The sequence below is a fragment of the Peromyscus leucopus genome, chromosome 11 (genome assembly GCF_004664715.2).
Source record: "Peromyscus leucopus breed LL Stock chromosome 11, UCI_PerLeu_2.1, whole genome shotgun sequence".
NCBI lineage: Eukaryota > Metazoa > Chordata > Mammalia > Rodentia > Cricetidae > Peromyscus > Peromyscus leucopus.
In genome coordinates this window covers 38,544,719-38,562,312 of record NC_051072.1, presented here as the reverse complement: position 1 = coordinate 38,562,312, position 17,594 = coordinate 38,544,719, and the positions used below count along the sequence as shown (strand labels likewise).

Below are 17,594 nucleotides of genomic sequence, written 5' to 3'. Positions count from 1 at the left end.
CAGTCCGTCCAGATCTCGAGTCTTCAGGGGTCCTCTCTCAGCTCAGCCTTGTAGACATGACAGTTGCTGAAGCCTCAATGGGGGGTGGCACTTCCAGGTCAAAGCTGGAACGGCTACCCACTACAACATTATGTTGGAGCAGTAGCTGAGAGTTTACATCCTGATCTGCAGGCAGCAAGAGAGAGAGAGAGAGAGAGAGAGAGAGAGAGAGAGAGAGAGAGAGAGAGAGAGAAAGAGAGAGAAAGAGAGAGAGACCATGCTTGGCCATGCATAGGTTTTTGAAACCTCAAAGCCTACATGATGGACTTCCTCCAATAATACCACATCTACTCCAACAAGACCACACCTTACCTTTTCAATACTTCTCAAACAGTTCCACTAACTGGGAAACAAGCATTCAAACATGTGAGCTTGTGAAGGCCATTCTCATTCAAACCACCACAGTTAATAACAAAATGAATGGTAATAATCAATGTTTCATCATGACAGCTAACTACCAGAAGAACTTCTGAAAATTAAAACATATGTAAAGATGTATATCTTTTTAACATTTATTTATTGTGTATATCATACACACTGGTGTGCACATACCATGGTGTGCGTGTTGAGATCAAAGTTTGCTAATTGAGATGACTGTTTTTTACTACCATTTCTTTGTGAAATGACTCGTTATAATTGAGTTTGAGAACCTAGAACCACTAAAGATCTTTGGAAAGTTAGTTCTGCCAGGAGTCTGCTATAGGAAAAAAAAAAAAATGAGCTGGAGCTGAACATCTCTCTAAAGTCAGCGCACTTTGCTTTTGCTTGAAATCAAGATGCTATCTGTCAGTCTTATGCTGGAGTACCAAATCAGTCTGCAGTCTAGTCAAGAATGAAATGCAAATTGAAGAGCAATGCCCAATTCCAGTGCTTATATTCTGACATTTTTATTGTCAATTTTATGACAACACCTGTTTCAAGGTAAGTTAGAAATATCCATATTCTAGGCATAGTTGTTCCCTGTAAAAAAAATCAGGAAGTTTAAATGGCAAAAAGAGAAAAATGGTCATTGATGGAACAGCTGAGACATCAGGGTGACTATAATAATAAGTGTACTGCTTCGGCTCTTTTGTATTTTTACCAAAGTGTAAATGCACAGTATAAAATGTACCCATTCCTGGAGATCTTTGTAATTTAACAGTCACTAAAGCCCTAAAATCAAGAAATTACTCAAGATTAGGATATTGTGGTTCTTGTGGAGAACCGGAAAAAGGAGAAAGTCTTTCTCACTTACATTTGAATCTGAGGTTATGGGTCAGTATTAAAATGTTTTAAGAGGGCTGGAGAGATGACTCAACCCTTAAGAGCACTCCAGAGGACTTCCGGAAGACTGGTGTTTAGTTCGTAGGACCCACATCTGGTTCTCACAACCATCTGTCACTCCATTTCTAGGGGATCTGACACTTTCTTCTAAGCTCTGTGCCCACCTACATGTACCTGGTACACAGACATACACTCAAGGCACACATACATACACACAAAACAAATAAATAAATCTTTAAAAAAATGTCTGAAAATAGTTAACAGAAGAAGAGTTCACTAGATAATAACACAGTGTGTGACATGAGCGCCTCACCACATTAGTGTGTGGGGAGGCCTGGAAGATCTAAGGCCCAGGGATGGTAAATAACTCCCCAAGGACCACACAGTTCCCCGAGGAATGAATGGGATAAGAGCACTTACATTTTGCACTGGATACACTTTTCTTTGCACTGTCTTATATCACTACTCAGATTCTGAGATTTTTCTACTCTAAAGCTTAATAGTATTCACTGTCATTTGTAAAGATCTAATTTATATATTATTCATTTGCTGTTATCATTCCATATTTCACATCAGCTCTGTTGTTTAAGCCTTCTGTTAAAAGTAGCCAAGAGCTAAGCTACTTATAATAATGATGCTATTAGCTGTATAAGAAATCACAACAGACATTTTATTGACACCATTTTCATGACATCCCAGTTAAGATTCATGCTTAAAACTGAAGTCATTGAGCCTCGGAATAAGGATTAAGGACACCTCCTTAGATTTCAATGCCTCCCTCACACAAGCCTGACTCAAATTTACAATCTGACGCTGTAAGTGGGTGTCTAACCTGAAACACAATTGGGAGTGTATCCAACTGAGTAGGTGATATCTTGGCCTGGGCACTATTACCTCTGCCTGGCTGGACATAGTGAGCTGGCTTTGATTCCAACCTTGTATCAAATCCATGCCATGAAATACTATTGATTCTCTCAGGTTCCCTTTAGAAGCTAAATATCCCCATGACGCTATTGATTTCTTTGAAATTAAAAGGAAAATTATTTTAACTCATTCTTGCTCATGAAGTTTCCAACATTATGCATAATCAATATAAGTAAAATGTCTTGTAAAAAAGAAATGCCCTCCAAGTGAATATAAAATGATGTTGATTTCTTTCTATAACAAACACTATTCACAATTGCTATCCTTTTAAAAATACCAATGCCATGGCAGGCACTTTGTCTAGATTATTTCATTTAATTGTCAATAATTTTGAAAGGTTACATTATAACCTCATTTTACCATCAAGAAAGGGTATGTATTTTGCTTAAAGATACTGACTAGGATGATTTAGTCTAGTCTTTAAAGCTCAGAGCTATCTGATTTGAAACTCAAGTTCTCAACCTGGTTTTTCTCATAAAAGTTAGTATTGTAAAATATCACATTTCACAATATATTACAGTTTTTACCAGACCTCAATCTTGTCCTTATTTGAGATCAAGGATGCGATTATAACACTATTATAAAAATTATAGGGTTACTTAGAACTTTTAATACATTTTGGGGGGGGTTTCAAGACAGGGTTTCTCTGGTTAGTTTTGGTGCCTCTCCTGGATCTCATTCTGTAGACCAGGCTGGCCTCAAACTCACAAGGATCTGCCTGGCTCTGCCTCCTGAGTGCTGGGATTAAAGGCCTGCGCCACCACCGCCCAGCTTAATACATTTTTTATTTGAAAATGTTGTAATTGGTTAATTTTGATTTTCAACTTGATTGAGTGTGTCTGTAAAGGGTGTTCACAGACAGGTTTAGCCAAAGAAGAGGAAGGTCTGCTGTGAGAAGGAGCTGTATCATCTATGGGATGAGTTCCTGGAAAGGAAAGGAGAAAGGTGGCTGATCCTGGCCCTTCTCTCTTCTTTTGACCATTTCCATGCCCAATCCACCATAATGAATTTCTTTCCTCTTTCTGTGAGCCAAAATGAACCTTTCCCCTGAAGTTAATTTATGTCAAGTGTCTGGTCACAGTGACAAAAGTAAGTAACTAAGCAACCATCCACCCTTTCAGTCAAATGTCAATCCATTTGATCTACTAGAAATATTTTAGGGAGCATTTTACCAAATGTGAGTCTTTTTCTGGAAAGCATGGACTATATTTCTAGCTCTCCAGCTCATATAAAACAGTGAGCAACAAACATTGTAAGAAAATCAGAGGAATACTAAACACCAATGCCCACATTTCACACCAAGTACTTATTCAGTAGGATCACTGTCCTGGGAGGAGCATTGTGTGGCCTACATCTTTATAAGTTCTCCACCAGAGATTTATTATTATCTTTAAAAACCATTGCCCTCATAATACTATTATAAATATTGGAAAGTTTTATTATTAAGATCTGACTTAACTGAGTGAATTTCAGCTGTTAAGCTTTCCAATAGGCTTTTGATATGATGGAAAATAGGCAACTCAAAAATTTGTCTCTGAGGGATGAGCAGTTCTATGCAGAATATTTCAGAAGACTCACCACAGCATAGGCTCCATGCAGGAAAAAGGAACAGCATGCAGCTTGCACCTACCCAGAGAACCTGGGACAGACAGCCTGCATGCATTTAGCAAGATGGGAACCCAGGGTTGACTATTTATAATCTAAGCTAAACTTACCCCTCAGAACCAAGTTCAGATAAGACAAACGATTCTTGATAGATGATACTGTTCTGAAATTCCAGAGAATTAATAAAAAGACACAATGGTACACTAGGAAGAAATGTGGTAGAGAAGGCAACTCAATCCTTTAATCCATAAAGATAAGGAATTAGATTCCTAAAAACTACAATGATCAGCTTAGCATGCCACAGATCATCTGATGCCATTACATACACTGGGGCAGAGGAGGGAGGAGTGTACTCTTCTGCAAGTATACTGTAATTTGCTAACATAATTAAATTTTATGTCTATCGACCATGTTCATTCAAATATTTCTGGCTTGCCACTTATAATTTAAAGTGTAGATCAAGGACAGAGAGATGGCTCATTGCTTAAAAACATTGGCTGTTCTTCCAGAAGAGCCAGGTTCGATTTGCAGCATCCTATCCCAAGTGGCTCACAACCATCTGTAACCCAGCTGCAGGGGATTCAATGTCCTTTGGGGGCCTCCACAGGCACCAGGCACATGATTGGTACATAGACATACATGTGTTGCTGGAGGGCTTCTCTCCAGGCTCCCCAAGCCCCGCAGTCCCACAATCCACTTATAAAATAATCACTCAGATGCTTATATCACTTATAAACTGTATGGCCATGGCAGGCTTCTTGTTAACTGTTCTTTTATCTTAAATTAACCCAATTCTATAAATCTATACCTTGCCACGTGGCTGGTGGCTTACCAGTGTCTTTACATGCTGCTTATCCTGGTGGTGGCTGCAGTGTCTTCCTTCTCAGCCTTCCGCTTCCCAGAATTCTCCTCTCTCCCTGTCCCACCTACTTCCTGCCTGGCAACCTACTTCCTGCCTGGTCACTGGCCATCAGTGTTTTATTTATATAGAGCAATATCCACAGCATACATGCAGTAAAAACACTCATACACATCAAATAAAGTAATTAAATACTTTAAAGAGTAGAGTCAAAACCATTCTCATCCCCAAGGAAGCTCAACCCCTGAACAGTCAAGCAAGAGATAACTACCATGGACACCAGCATCAGAGAGAATAGAGCAGTGCCCACTGAGCGGCCCGACCTTCTGCTTTACTAGCAACTGCCTTATGGGTGTTTATGAGACAGAACTCAGTTGGAGCTATGCTGTGGAGAAGTAAATTTAGCAGGTCATTCGATTGCCAGAGCAGAAGCGGTAACATAGGAGAACTTTAAAAGGAACACGATGGTGGCTGGTTGGTTCCTCTTTCCAGGTTTGAAAATTAAACTAAGGCCCAAAGATGAATGATGCCTCATCTAATATCACACTAATTAATGATCCAGTCAACACTAGCATACAGCCCATGGGACTTCAGGCCCATGTTCTATTTAAATATATGCATTTTAACCATCACTGATCACTGTCTTGTGCCTGATGTGTGCTTTCTTACAACTTGAGCATAATTTTGTTTTAAAATTGCGTAATTACTGATCACTGGACAAAACCTCAAAAAACCCATCTAGAAGAATATAGGGTCTGATAGTTCTCCTTTGCTGGCTGAGAAACAAGAATTGCTGAAGAATAACACTTTCTACTCTAAATATGGGATGGAGACATTTTAAATTTTATTATGAATTTCTGCATTAACTCAGCTATAGAACCCAAGTTATACTGAATTAAATTCATCCTAACTGTTGACATGTTAAGATAATCAGAGTGTCTACTATGGACTAATTTGTCAAGAATGGAGTCTTATTTCTTTTTGGATTTTGTAAAATGGTCAGATAGAAAATGGTGTATGCCAGGCACTCCCCACATGCTTGACAGTTCCTGATTAGTGTGAGGCATCTATCTATTCACAAGTAGCTGTGTTCTTCCTATGCCAAGCTAAGCCAGAAAGATCCTGGGACAAGTTTGAAATAGAAATGTTTATTCCATGCTGTTATATCTTGAAAATATATAACTTTCTTAAATATTATAGATGTTTAACAGCTAACTGTTTTCCTTAAGTCTTAGAAGAAAGTCTGGTCCTAAACTTTTGAACACTGTTGGAATAGTCAAGTGTATTACAGCTTTGGGGTCATACATTGAATGTGTTGTGTATTACCATTTGAACAGAAAGCTTTTGTGGGCCAGAGTGTTGTGAATTGGATGCAAAATATCTCCCAAAGGAACTAAGGTGTTGAAAGATCATCACCAGCTGATGGTGCTATTGAGAGATGACAGATTATGTGGACACCAGCCTTATCAATGTGCCATTAGGAGGAAGGGGAAGTAGGTTACTGAGGACAAGTCTTTGAAGGATCTGCCTTAATTTGGCCCTGACCTTTTCTGTTCCTGTTTTTTCTTGGCTACCATGGTAATTAGGTCGTCACTACCACCACACCCTTCTATAATGTTCCTGCCTTAACATTGGCTTAACACCAGAAGAAACTGCTGACTGTGAGCTACAATGAATCTTTCCTCTCTAAAGCTGTTTATGTATTTTTATTTTATAATAGGTATTTTATAATAGTGGACAAACAGCTAACACATTTCCCTTTTGACAAGAATTATAAGAAACTTGAGTTCAAAACATTAATGATGATTTCTGAAATAAGTTGCAATCAACATTTCGTCCACACACATGCTATCTATTCAAATAGATCTGCTCTCTCTCACAACTAATTTCTCTTCTATCTGTCCATGTAGTTTCCTTGTCCAAGTATAAGCATGTTGCTGAGAAGGAAAAGCAGATCATTATAGTGGACACATTTGGTTCTAGTTGCAACTTTAATTACAGCTGCAGTACACTTCATTTTATTCTGCTGTGACTTTTAGAAGATACAATTTCTTAACTTTATTTAAAAATGCCCTGTTTATATAAACAAAATTATTTTTCTTTATAACTATAAAACACCCTTGAAGGATACATTGATCAAACTATTAAAAGATGAATAACACAGAGATTATGTTATTGTTGCTTAGCACCATGACTTACGGAAACCAGAAAGAAACTCTAGATGGCTGTATTTAAACTTCCTTAGTCCTTACTTCACAGTAGAAATGGTACTAAATCACTAACATACTTTATGTTCGCATTATCCAAGGTGAATATGACTGCTTTTGATGCTGATAGTAAGAAAAATGGCATAGCCCAACTGGGTAATTATTACAAAGTTTTAAAAGGGGCTTTACTGACCCACAGGAAGTGTTAGTGGGAACTGACAGGGAAAGCTGCGCTCTAGCTCTAGAAGCAGAAGGGAGCCAGTGACTTGTTTTACCCAGAAGGCCACCACCCAGGAAAAGAGAGTTTATTGGCACCAGAAAAAGCTCTGCTAAAGAACGAATCAGCAGGGAAAAGAAGTCACCAATCCTCCCACCATTTACCTCCTCTAGCCATGGGCAGAACTCTATCTGATCCAGAGTCTTTGGACCCATTGATGCAACCCAGGTTTCAGCATCCTCTGACGTAGGGGCATGGAGAAGGATAAGCAAGAGACAAACAGGAGATATCAGCATATTTCCCCCATTTTAAACGTGAGCAAATTGAGAGTCCCCTAAAATTTTTCACAATTGAAGGTCATAAAAGGAAACCAATGTGAACTTAGGCCTTCCTCATGCTAATGACCCCACTAAATTAAGCAAAGAAACAAAATGTAAGGAGCATTTTCAGTTTGCAACTCTATTCCTCCCTTTAGCTTTCATACCCATATCATATCCAGAACCACAGCAAGGAGTTGATACTTCTATCATCACAGTTTAACTGAACTATAGAGTAATTCTGCAACATATCTCTCTCTTGTCTGCCTCATTATTGTTTTCCAAGGTGAACAAATTTACTGACAAATATTTCATGTAATCAAGTTAAATAATCATAAACAGACTAGTTGTGCGATGATAGCTTTTGACATTTAGAAGATATAACTAAAATGTATAGCAGAGTCACCCTTTAGATGTGTATAATCCTTTTTGAGGCCCCTGTGGGCTTCGGAAAAACCAGGGATTTTTGTCTGACTTGTTCATTGCTTCTTAACAGGACTCATGATAGTGCTTAGTGGGTAGTGGGTGCGCAACACCTATTCATGAATTGATGAATAGATGTGGAAACATAAACACTGGGTATCAAATACAACTTGTAAACAGGTAGCATGTATATGAGAGGTTTGAAAGATGGGAAGAATAGAGATCAGACTTGGTCACCAGAGACTGAGGAAACCTTATCAGAAATGAAAATCAAGACCGAAGATTCAGATGGGTCTTGACAGGTGAAGGAGATTTAACTTACAAATACAAAGAATATTTGAGTACTTGAGACTTGAAAGGGAAATGACCCAGGCTGCTGGGATTTTTCTAGTAGGAAATCAGGATAAACATGATAATAAGGGAAAGTTTGCTTTAGAGGACTCAGACTAAGCCCTTCTAGCATCTTTACCTGTCTGTCAATCCATTTCCAGAGTGCTGCCTATCCTGAGCTACATTTTCCTGGGCTGTGTCTATTTTATGTCAAGTACTTTGTCACATGATGGTCAGGAAAACACACCTACCCTGCTTTGCCTCCTCTATAGCACGATAAAACCATACCATAAACCCTCATTGGTTGGGTTTATGACTCTAGCCTAAGAAATCAGCTTAAGATTCCAGTTTGGTCAACATACCTTTGGGTTATTTCTATCTTCTTCGAGGCTCCAGATATGTCCTTCTTGGTGCCCCTACAATTCTTAACTTCATTCATGAAAGTCCCAAGCAAATGAGGCTGAGTTGGTTCCAGCCCATGGGAAAAATGGAAAGCTTTTTTTCTGTACACTGACTGTCCTTATGCCTATGAATCAAGCTAATATCATATAAGTGCTGCCCAGTGAAACTTCTGACCCTGTGCTTTTCATCTCTTGGCTAGTGGAACGTTATGTATTAGTAGGAAAGCACTCATTCTGTGAATAGCAGCCAGCTGAGGCTTCGAGATACTAAAATTGTTGATTTATGTTGCTTTTAGCATACTGCAATAATTGGCTCTCTCAATGTCAGACTTCTTGCTTTGTGCTATAACAGAATAAGAATTTCAAGTAGAGAGGTTTTCTCTTAAAATGTTTTTTTTTAGTTGTTGGCTTGTTGCTTTTAACTCTCAGAAGCTACTTAAAGGAGAATTACCTATCAAGAGGACATGCTGGGTTGGAACACATCATTCAGACCCAAGAACTTGAGTGTTATTTGAATTGAACCAGAGAGAATTGAATTTCACTTCAACACACTCCATTATTTCCTTATTGAGTTCTTCATTTCTGTCTGCAGGGAAAGTGGGTGGTGGAGATGGCAGAAAGATGAAAAATATATGAAATTCTGAGGAATTGATTTTCTTATTCTGAGCATGAGGTAGATGAAGATCTGTAATGCTGAAAGGACTCTCTACTTTAGCAAAGCCAGAAGAATGGAAGCTACTCTTAATAGCTTGGAATCTACAAAATGATTATAAATTTAGTTTGGGCTTCTCAAGTGTTTTCTAGAACATTGGGAAGAAAGATGCACAAGGAAAATGTTGTGCCCTGTTAACTTTATATTCCATGTATTAGTGGGTAATGGAAGCCCTGATTGCTAGTTTCAGTTTTGACTCAATTCTATAGATTGCATTCACATATCAACTAAAGTTAGGTTCATCATTTTAGCAGTGATTTAGCAATGAGTCATACAATTGGCTTTCTAGAAGAGTTTGTTGGGTTTTTTATTATTAACTAAATTTATTCATTTATTTTACATCCCAACCACATATTCCCCTCCCTCCTCTTTTCCCATCTCCTCTCTCCTACCTCACTCCCTTCCATCCACTCCTCCTCTGTTTCTGTTCAGGAAGGGACAGGCTTCCTATGGGTGTCAACAAAGCATGGAATATCAAGTTGAGGACTAAGCTCTTCCCCTTGTATTAAGGCTGGGCAAGGCAAGCCAGTACAAGGAATGGCTTCCCCAAAACCAGCCAAAGCATTAGGGACAGCTCCTGCTCCCTCTGCTACAAGGAGTCCCACATGCCTTTAATCCCAGTACTCGGGAGCAAAGGCAGGTGGATCTGATTTAGGTGTCAGCCTGGTCTACAGAGCAAGTTCCCAGGACAGCCTGGGCTACACAGAGAAACCCTGTCTTGAAAAACCAAAACCATTAATAAATAAATAAATAAATAAATAAATAAATAAATAAATAAATAAATAGAAGAAAGAAAAAGAAAAGGGTTTTGTTTGTTTGTTTTAAATGCGCCCTAGGCATGAAACAGCTTTGACATCAAAAGGGATGAACAGAGAACTACCATCTGCTCTGCCCCTGACTGACATAAGAACACCACCACTAACAAGGCGTCTCTTTGCCCATTGCCAGGAGGTATTAAGGTTCTTAATATGTGCTATTTTAATAATTTGCTTCTCACATGTAATCCACAGTAATATAATATTTGGTTAAGAGTTGTTTTCTGGTTAGTAGATTTTTTTTTTGTCTGTTTGTTTCTATTTTCTGTCAACTTGAAACAAGCTGGAATTACTTGGGTAGAGAGGACCTCAACTGAAAAAATGCTCTCACCAGACTGGCTTGTAGGCAAGTCTGTGGAGCGTTTTCATGATTGATGATTGATATGGGAGAACCCAGCCCACTGTGGGTGGTGCGACCCCTGGGCAGCCTATCTTAAGTGCAATAAGAAAGCAGGCTGAGCCAGACATGGGAACAAGTCAGTAAGCAGTGTTCCTCTGACCTCTGCTTCAGTTTTTGCCTCTAGCTTCCTGCCCTAACTTCCCTTCATGATGGACTACAATTGTAAGCTGAAATAAACCTTTCCCTCCTCAAGTTACCTTTAGTCATGATGTTTTATCAGAGTACAAAAGACAAAGTAATAAATCAGTTATTGCAGAGGAAGCTTTAAAACAAAATGTGGTGAGGACTAGGGAAGTGGCTCAATTTCACTGGGTAAGAGAGCTTGCTACTCTTCCAGAGGGCCAGTTTCAGTCCCCGGACAAGGCAAGTGGCTCACAGCTGCCTGTTCCTCCAGCTGTAATGGATCTGAAGCCTGTTTCATTTTTCTGTGGGCACTGGATTCATGTGCTGGATGAACACACAGATACACACCCACCACATACACACATACACACGCACACACACATTATAAAATAAAATGAAAGTATCTGTTTATAAGTAGACACAAGGGTTCAAATCCAGTGCTCTAACTTAGAAATGCATGTTATTTATTGTGCCTCGGGCCACAGATGTGAACAAATCTCCCAACCTTTTTATAAAAAGAAATGGTTGCAGAATAGCTTTTGATGTTCTTGAATTATTCTTTGTAACATCCAGCGAGGTAGGTGTCATTTTTTGCTTTCCAACTTCAGAGTTTTTCAGTTTCTGAACTTGAAAACTCTTACATGCCTACACAAATTGTCAAACATCCTAATTGTGTGTTCATACATCAAAACTTTTTTGTTCAAGAATCTCAATCCTACTTTCTATAATGATGTTTTGAGTTTTGAAAATGGTCGAGTAAAAGACAATAAAAATAGAAACAGAAAGTGAGATAAGAATTTTAAAGAAAGAAATATATATTTATTTTATTTTTAATTTATTTTTATGGCTCATAGTTTCAGATCAGGTATTATAATGAGTTCACAAGTGAAAACATCACACAGCTAAATTAAGGCAGCTACTCACACAAACACACGGATCCAAACTCTGTGCATCTTGGTGAACTTGTATACAACTAGAATGGTCATCATGGAGTTTGCTTAGGATGTTACATTTTCACTATCAATTACATTTTACACATTTATCTACCACAAAAAAAATAAAGGCATTGTGACAGAATTGAAAGCAGGAGAACAATTAGCCTTATGTCATCTTTCATGATTCATGTGATCTTTTGCCTGCATTCCATCTTTCCTCATCCGTCACCTAGTGCTCCCTTTGCCTGGTCTCTTTTCTAACTGTTACACTATACCCATACTTAGAGATGCTTACATACATAAATACATATGTATACATTGTAGGATAGCATCTTCATATAAGGAAAACATGCTGTTTTTCTAGTATTCATTCGGTTCATGGTCTTCAAAATGTAACTTGCATATTTCTTTTATTGCATTCTGTTCCTTATGCCCAAATAAACTGCTGTCCTTTTATAATTCTATGCTATTTCATTAAAATCATTCATTTCAAGTGGGGTGTGTATAAATAGTTAAGAAAGGTAGGTACCAATTTAATGCTTATACTTTCCTAGTAACAACATTTTTATTATTTTTTCCAGTAGATAGCTGGAGACAAACCAGTGCTGAAGAGTCACATAGGGTCACATATCAAATAAATGAAAGATCCAAAGTTGAAACTCAGTTTTATAAAAGAAGCAATAAATTACATGGAACATAATATCCATCCACAGAAATACAAGATGACTCCCTGGGTCATCACTTCAGGACTTGGGTTGCTATGGGAACTGAGCAGTTAGAACCTTGAGGTAATAAATGTCACCACTAAAAGGAAATCGGTCATTAAACCACAAGCATTCACCAAAACTCCAAGGCTGCCTTCCTGGTAGCATCAGCCTTCTATATCAAGTTCCATATCTGTATATTGTCTTCATTAGAACTACAGTTGATAGGATTCATTTGATAAAATATTACCTCATGAAGAAATTTTTCAGCATTGTTATACACCCTGCCAAGGTGACCTTGGCAAGCTAAAGTAGAATTCTGATCATTCTCATCAATAAAATAATAATAATGCTCTCTTATGGGATTATTTGCCATTTACAAATGACTTCCATATTGATTAAGTCAGTGATTCTCAAAAGGAAATTTTAGATGGAAGGATCTGCCGTTGTTAATTGTATTTTGTCTTTCTGTGTTGCAGAGTGGACCAATAAGACATTCATAAGTGGATCCTTCCTAGAATGATAAGTTTGTAGATTAAAAACATCAAGGGCTTTTGATCCTCATTACTGAATTAGACTTGTGAATTATATTGCTATTTCTTAATAATTTCTTTGCCACTGGTGGTTAGAAACTTCTTGATGAAATTTAGTAACTTGAAAATTATAAAACATTACACCCACGTTGTAACTTGATGGCATCAGAAAATCTGGAACTAAGACAGAAAAACAATCTTTTGGGTTAATGTTCATTTACTACCATATTTTTAGAAGGAACTTATACCCTCTGGCAAAATGTGTGTTCCTAGAAAAATCATAATGCTTGGTGGGGAAGGTCAAGAACATATTTTATGCTTAGACAAACCAATATGAAGAAAGCAAAATATGATTAAGTTACATACCATGCAATTTTGCTCAGTCAAGAAAGTACCTACTTCCTCTGTGTCAGCAGGCACTGAAAGGAGCCTGCACATTGAAAGTATTGCATCAATACATCTGAGTGAAAGTTCAGCCCCTGTAATCTCTGCATATTGCCTGGCTGTGGGTCTCTATATTTGTTCTCATCTACTGCAGAAGGAATCTTCTATAAAGATGGCTGAGTATAGCAGAATGTCATTAGGGGTCATTTTATTGCTATATTCCTTGAGCACAGTAGTAGCATTTCATTTTCCTCTAGGTCCTTTGCCTAGCTAGTCTCAGGCTCTTGGTTACCTAAGCAGTGTCTAGGATGGGTTTCATCTCATGAGTGGACCCTAACTCAAATCAGATATTGGTTCGTTACTCCCACAAGCTTTGTGCCTCTGTTGCTTGAACATATCTTGCAAGCAGCGCGCCATATTAGATCAAAAGTCTTGTAGTTGGGTTGGTGTTTGCCTTTCTCCTTTGGTAGCATGCAGAGTACTTTCTTGTACAATGAACACTAGCCTATAGGGGTGAAGGCTCTAGGTACACAAGCTACACTTCTCCTTGTGCAATGAGTTGTGTGTGTTGTCTTCATCAATAGGGCCTTGCTGTCAATTTGTGGAGAGCAACCTATAGTCTTGGCAACGGTTTGGGTTGCATGGGGGGTCCCTTTGGCTATTAACTCATTATATGTAACCCATTCTTGGAACTAGAAGCTTCTTTGGTAACCAAAGATGTCTAGCTGGGGCCCTGTCTCTCCTGTTATTTGTAGAGTCCATTTAGGTCTCCTTCACACACACACACACATTAGGAAGTTTTTGCTGTGTTAGGTTTCTATTCTTAAGATTAAAATGCATAGGTAAGTAATAAATGTACCCACAGTATGGGTGAGTAATAACTATGGAGTTTTCTATCTAGGAGTTTATAAAGAGTAGTGGTCTGGAGCATACACCCCAAATGTCTCTGTATAAAAGTTAAGTACACTTTTAGGGCCTTGGCTCCCCTTTCTGGAAAATGTAGACAATGATAGTTCTCTCCATGTTATAGTAATCCAACAAATGTGTATTGATATTACATTTAAAAGTGTCTGATACAGGTATAAACTCTTTTAATGCTAGACTTTATTTAGTCCCATTGTTTATTGTCCAGGACACTGAAGGACTTGAGGATTATTTTTCTCTTCTCTGGTGTTAATACTGTAACATTCACATATACACCCAAGGGGGAAAACTGACTCCCCCAAACTTGACCACAGAGAACTGTCCTGTATAACAGCTTGGTGCTCTTGTGCTATTTTGGGCTAGCAACCCCCAAAACATTTGGCCAAGCCATCACTGCGATAAGAACAACTGTCATTGCCTTGCTAGAGCAGTGGGGGCTGAACTGGTTTCATTAGAATGGCCCTGTGAACTGTCTTCAGTGCTATGTTTATTGGGTGTATCATGATTATGAAAGTCGGGGTACAGAGAGAGCCTGGTGGATTAATAATACAGAGCAGCCTAGTTTATTGGAGATGGTAGCATCGTCATAGTCACGCTGCTCAGAATCTGGTAGCTTCTATGTGAGCTTGGGTAAATTACTCAACTTCTCTGACGTGGGGAATAACTTGCAGAACAATGACAAGTTACAAAGAACACAGGAAAATATCACATCCTGTTTCTCACAAGTCATTGGCTGTGCTAATGTTTTCACATATTTTTATTGCTCAGTGTGTGTATGTGAAAGTGTCCATATATACACTTATGTATGCACCTTTATATCATACATGCATGGGGGCATTAGCTTTTTCTCATTTGTATGAGAGTAAAGATACTTTCTTACATAATCAGAGTACCTTCATCAAATTTAGGAAATTCAGCATTGGCATAATTCTATTACCTAATTGGAAGATCATTTTCGAAATTCATTGACTGTTCCAATCATGTTCTCTGTTACTCTTTTCTCCAGTGTCAGGTCCAGTCACAAGGCTCACACACTTTATTCAGTTGTCATGTCTCTTCCATCATCTTGAACCAGGTTTTCATTAGCTTTCTGTGATCTGACATTTTGGAGGAAGACAGCCTAGTTTATAAAATGCCCCTCAGCTTTGTTTTGTCTGCGCTTTCCTCACAATTGGATTCAGTTGCAGTTTATGAAATTTTGGCAGGAACAGGACCTGGTGAGATGCACTTGGCACATCACATCACATCAGGGAGTATACAAAGGCAACTCGCCTCAACATTGTGGATGTTAATTATGTTTGTTGGTTAAAGTTTCTTGCTATATAGTTTTCTCTTTCCTACTCATACTAAAAGTAGTAAGTGCATTTGGGAACTATGTGGGGATATCCTGGTCTCCATCAACTTGTTTTAGGATCTACTGATTAGCGTGTCTTCAGATTGTATTGTGTTAGAATGGTTGGTTTATAATGTTGGAGCTGCCGACCCAAGTTTCCTTTAGATCAATCAATCAATCAATGGACCCACTAGATGGTTCAGTGGCTAAAGGGGCTTACTGCTAAGCTTAAGTAAAGTTCTATCCTCAGGGCACATATGGTGAAAGGACAGAACCAGTTCCTGAACATTGTCCTCTGACATTCACAGACGCAACGTGGAGCACAATTAATTCTCTCTCTCTCTCTCTCTCTTCTCTTCTCTCTCTCTCTCTCTCTCTCTCTCTCTCTCTCTTCTCTCTAATTCTCTCTCTCATACACTGTCCTTCTCATGTTTTCTCATGCTCTCATGTTCTCTCCTTCACACACACACACACACACACACACACACACACACACACACACAACACACACACACACACACACTGATTAAAATGTCATTTTAAAATTGTTCAATGAATTTTGGCTTGGGATTAAGACAGAATTTCCAACCATCTCTGAAATGGCCCTAAATGTGATTATGCCATTTTGTGCTATGTACCTAATGCAAAGTGACTTTCTTAGCCCTGCAGATTATAAAATTGAAATTCTGATCAGCTCTGAGAAACACTGAAGATGAATTACATCCTCCAGTAACAAATATCCAGCCAGGATTTAATTTTTTACATAAAAATAAACATTCACGCCAAGCTGTGGTGGCACATACCTTTAATCCCAACACTCAGGAGGCAGAGGCAGGCAGATCTCTGTGAGTTCAAGGCCAGCCTGGTCTCCAAAGCCAGTTCCAGGAAAAGGTACAAAGCTACACAGAGAAACGCTGGCTTGAAAAACAAAACAAAAAAAAAAAAAAAAAAAAAAAAATCACATCTATCCCTTAGCATGCAAATTTTTGTCTTTAATAACTGGTTATATATCACATTTGTGACCTATTATCAGTAAGCAACTGATTTGCATACCTGTTTTATAAACCTATGTACCTGGGGCTGCATTTTAAAATGTCTCAGGGAAAAAGGGGTTTCAAGAGTAGAGAAAGTTTAAGAAGTCTCACTCCAGAGAAACATAATGGGAAGTATACATATTATTAAAAGAGATGCATTCAATAGGCTTACACTACAGGGGTGGGCCGTCCAACAATGGTTGTCTGTAGGCTGGAGATGCAGGGAGCCTGGCAGCTTCTTAGCGCACAAAATTAGGATGCCTATGCAGTCCCAACCAAGTGCTGACGCCATAGGAGCATCACTGGCATTTGTAGCAGGTTTTTTTTTTTTTCCTTTTGGGCCAATAACCAGCTCCCAAATCATAACACAGAGACTTATTATCAGTTATGATTTTTTTTTTACCTTTCCTTTTAGATGTCATATTTTCCTGCTTCTCCTGTCTGCCTGGCTGGCAGCTGCCTGACTTCCAGCCCCAGGCATGTCCCTCTTTTTCCTCTTTTTCTCCCTCGTTTTCTTGTTCTTCTCCTCTGGAGCCTAGATTCTTCCTCCTACTTTATTCTCTCTGCCCTCCAGCCCTCCTATCCCTCTCCTGCCTAGCTGTTGGCTGTTCAGCTTTATTAGACCAATCAGGTGCCTTTAGGCAGGCTAGGTGAAACAAATGTAACACATCTTTACATAATTAAACAAATGAAGTGTAAAACAATGTAACACATATTCACATTGTTAACAAAGGCCGCATAACCAATGTAACACACCTTTACAAGTTAAAGTAATATTCTTCAGCATATACAAATGTAACACATCTTTACATAGTTAAAAAATACTATTTCACAACAGGCCTTGAGTCTACATTCTAAAAAAAAGAAGCAGGTAGAGTTTGATATCAGCAGAGTGGCAGCAGCAACACACACACACACACACACACACACACACACACACACACACACACACTCAGAAAGAAGAAACCCAGGCTGGCAAGCCCAGGCTGCTTTACATCAGATCTGTCTATATCCAGTCTGTCAGCCAACAGGTGCTGTCCAGTTTGAGAGAGGATCTTCTCCCTTAAGCTAATCCTCTCTAAAGTACTCTCACAGACATGTCACCAAATCAG

The 17,594-nt window shown here is 38.7% G+C and overlaps 1 pseudogene; it reads right to left on the bottom strand.

The window, feature by feature from the left end:
* Positions 1–10,120: 10,120 nt before the first annotated feature.
* LOC114704242 lies at positions 10,121–10,251 on the bottom strand (annotated as a pseudogene).
* Positions 10,252–17,594: the final 7,343 nt, after the last annotated feature.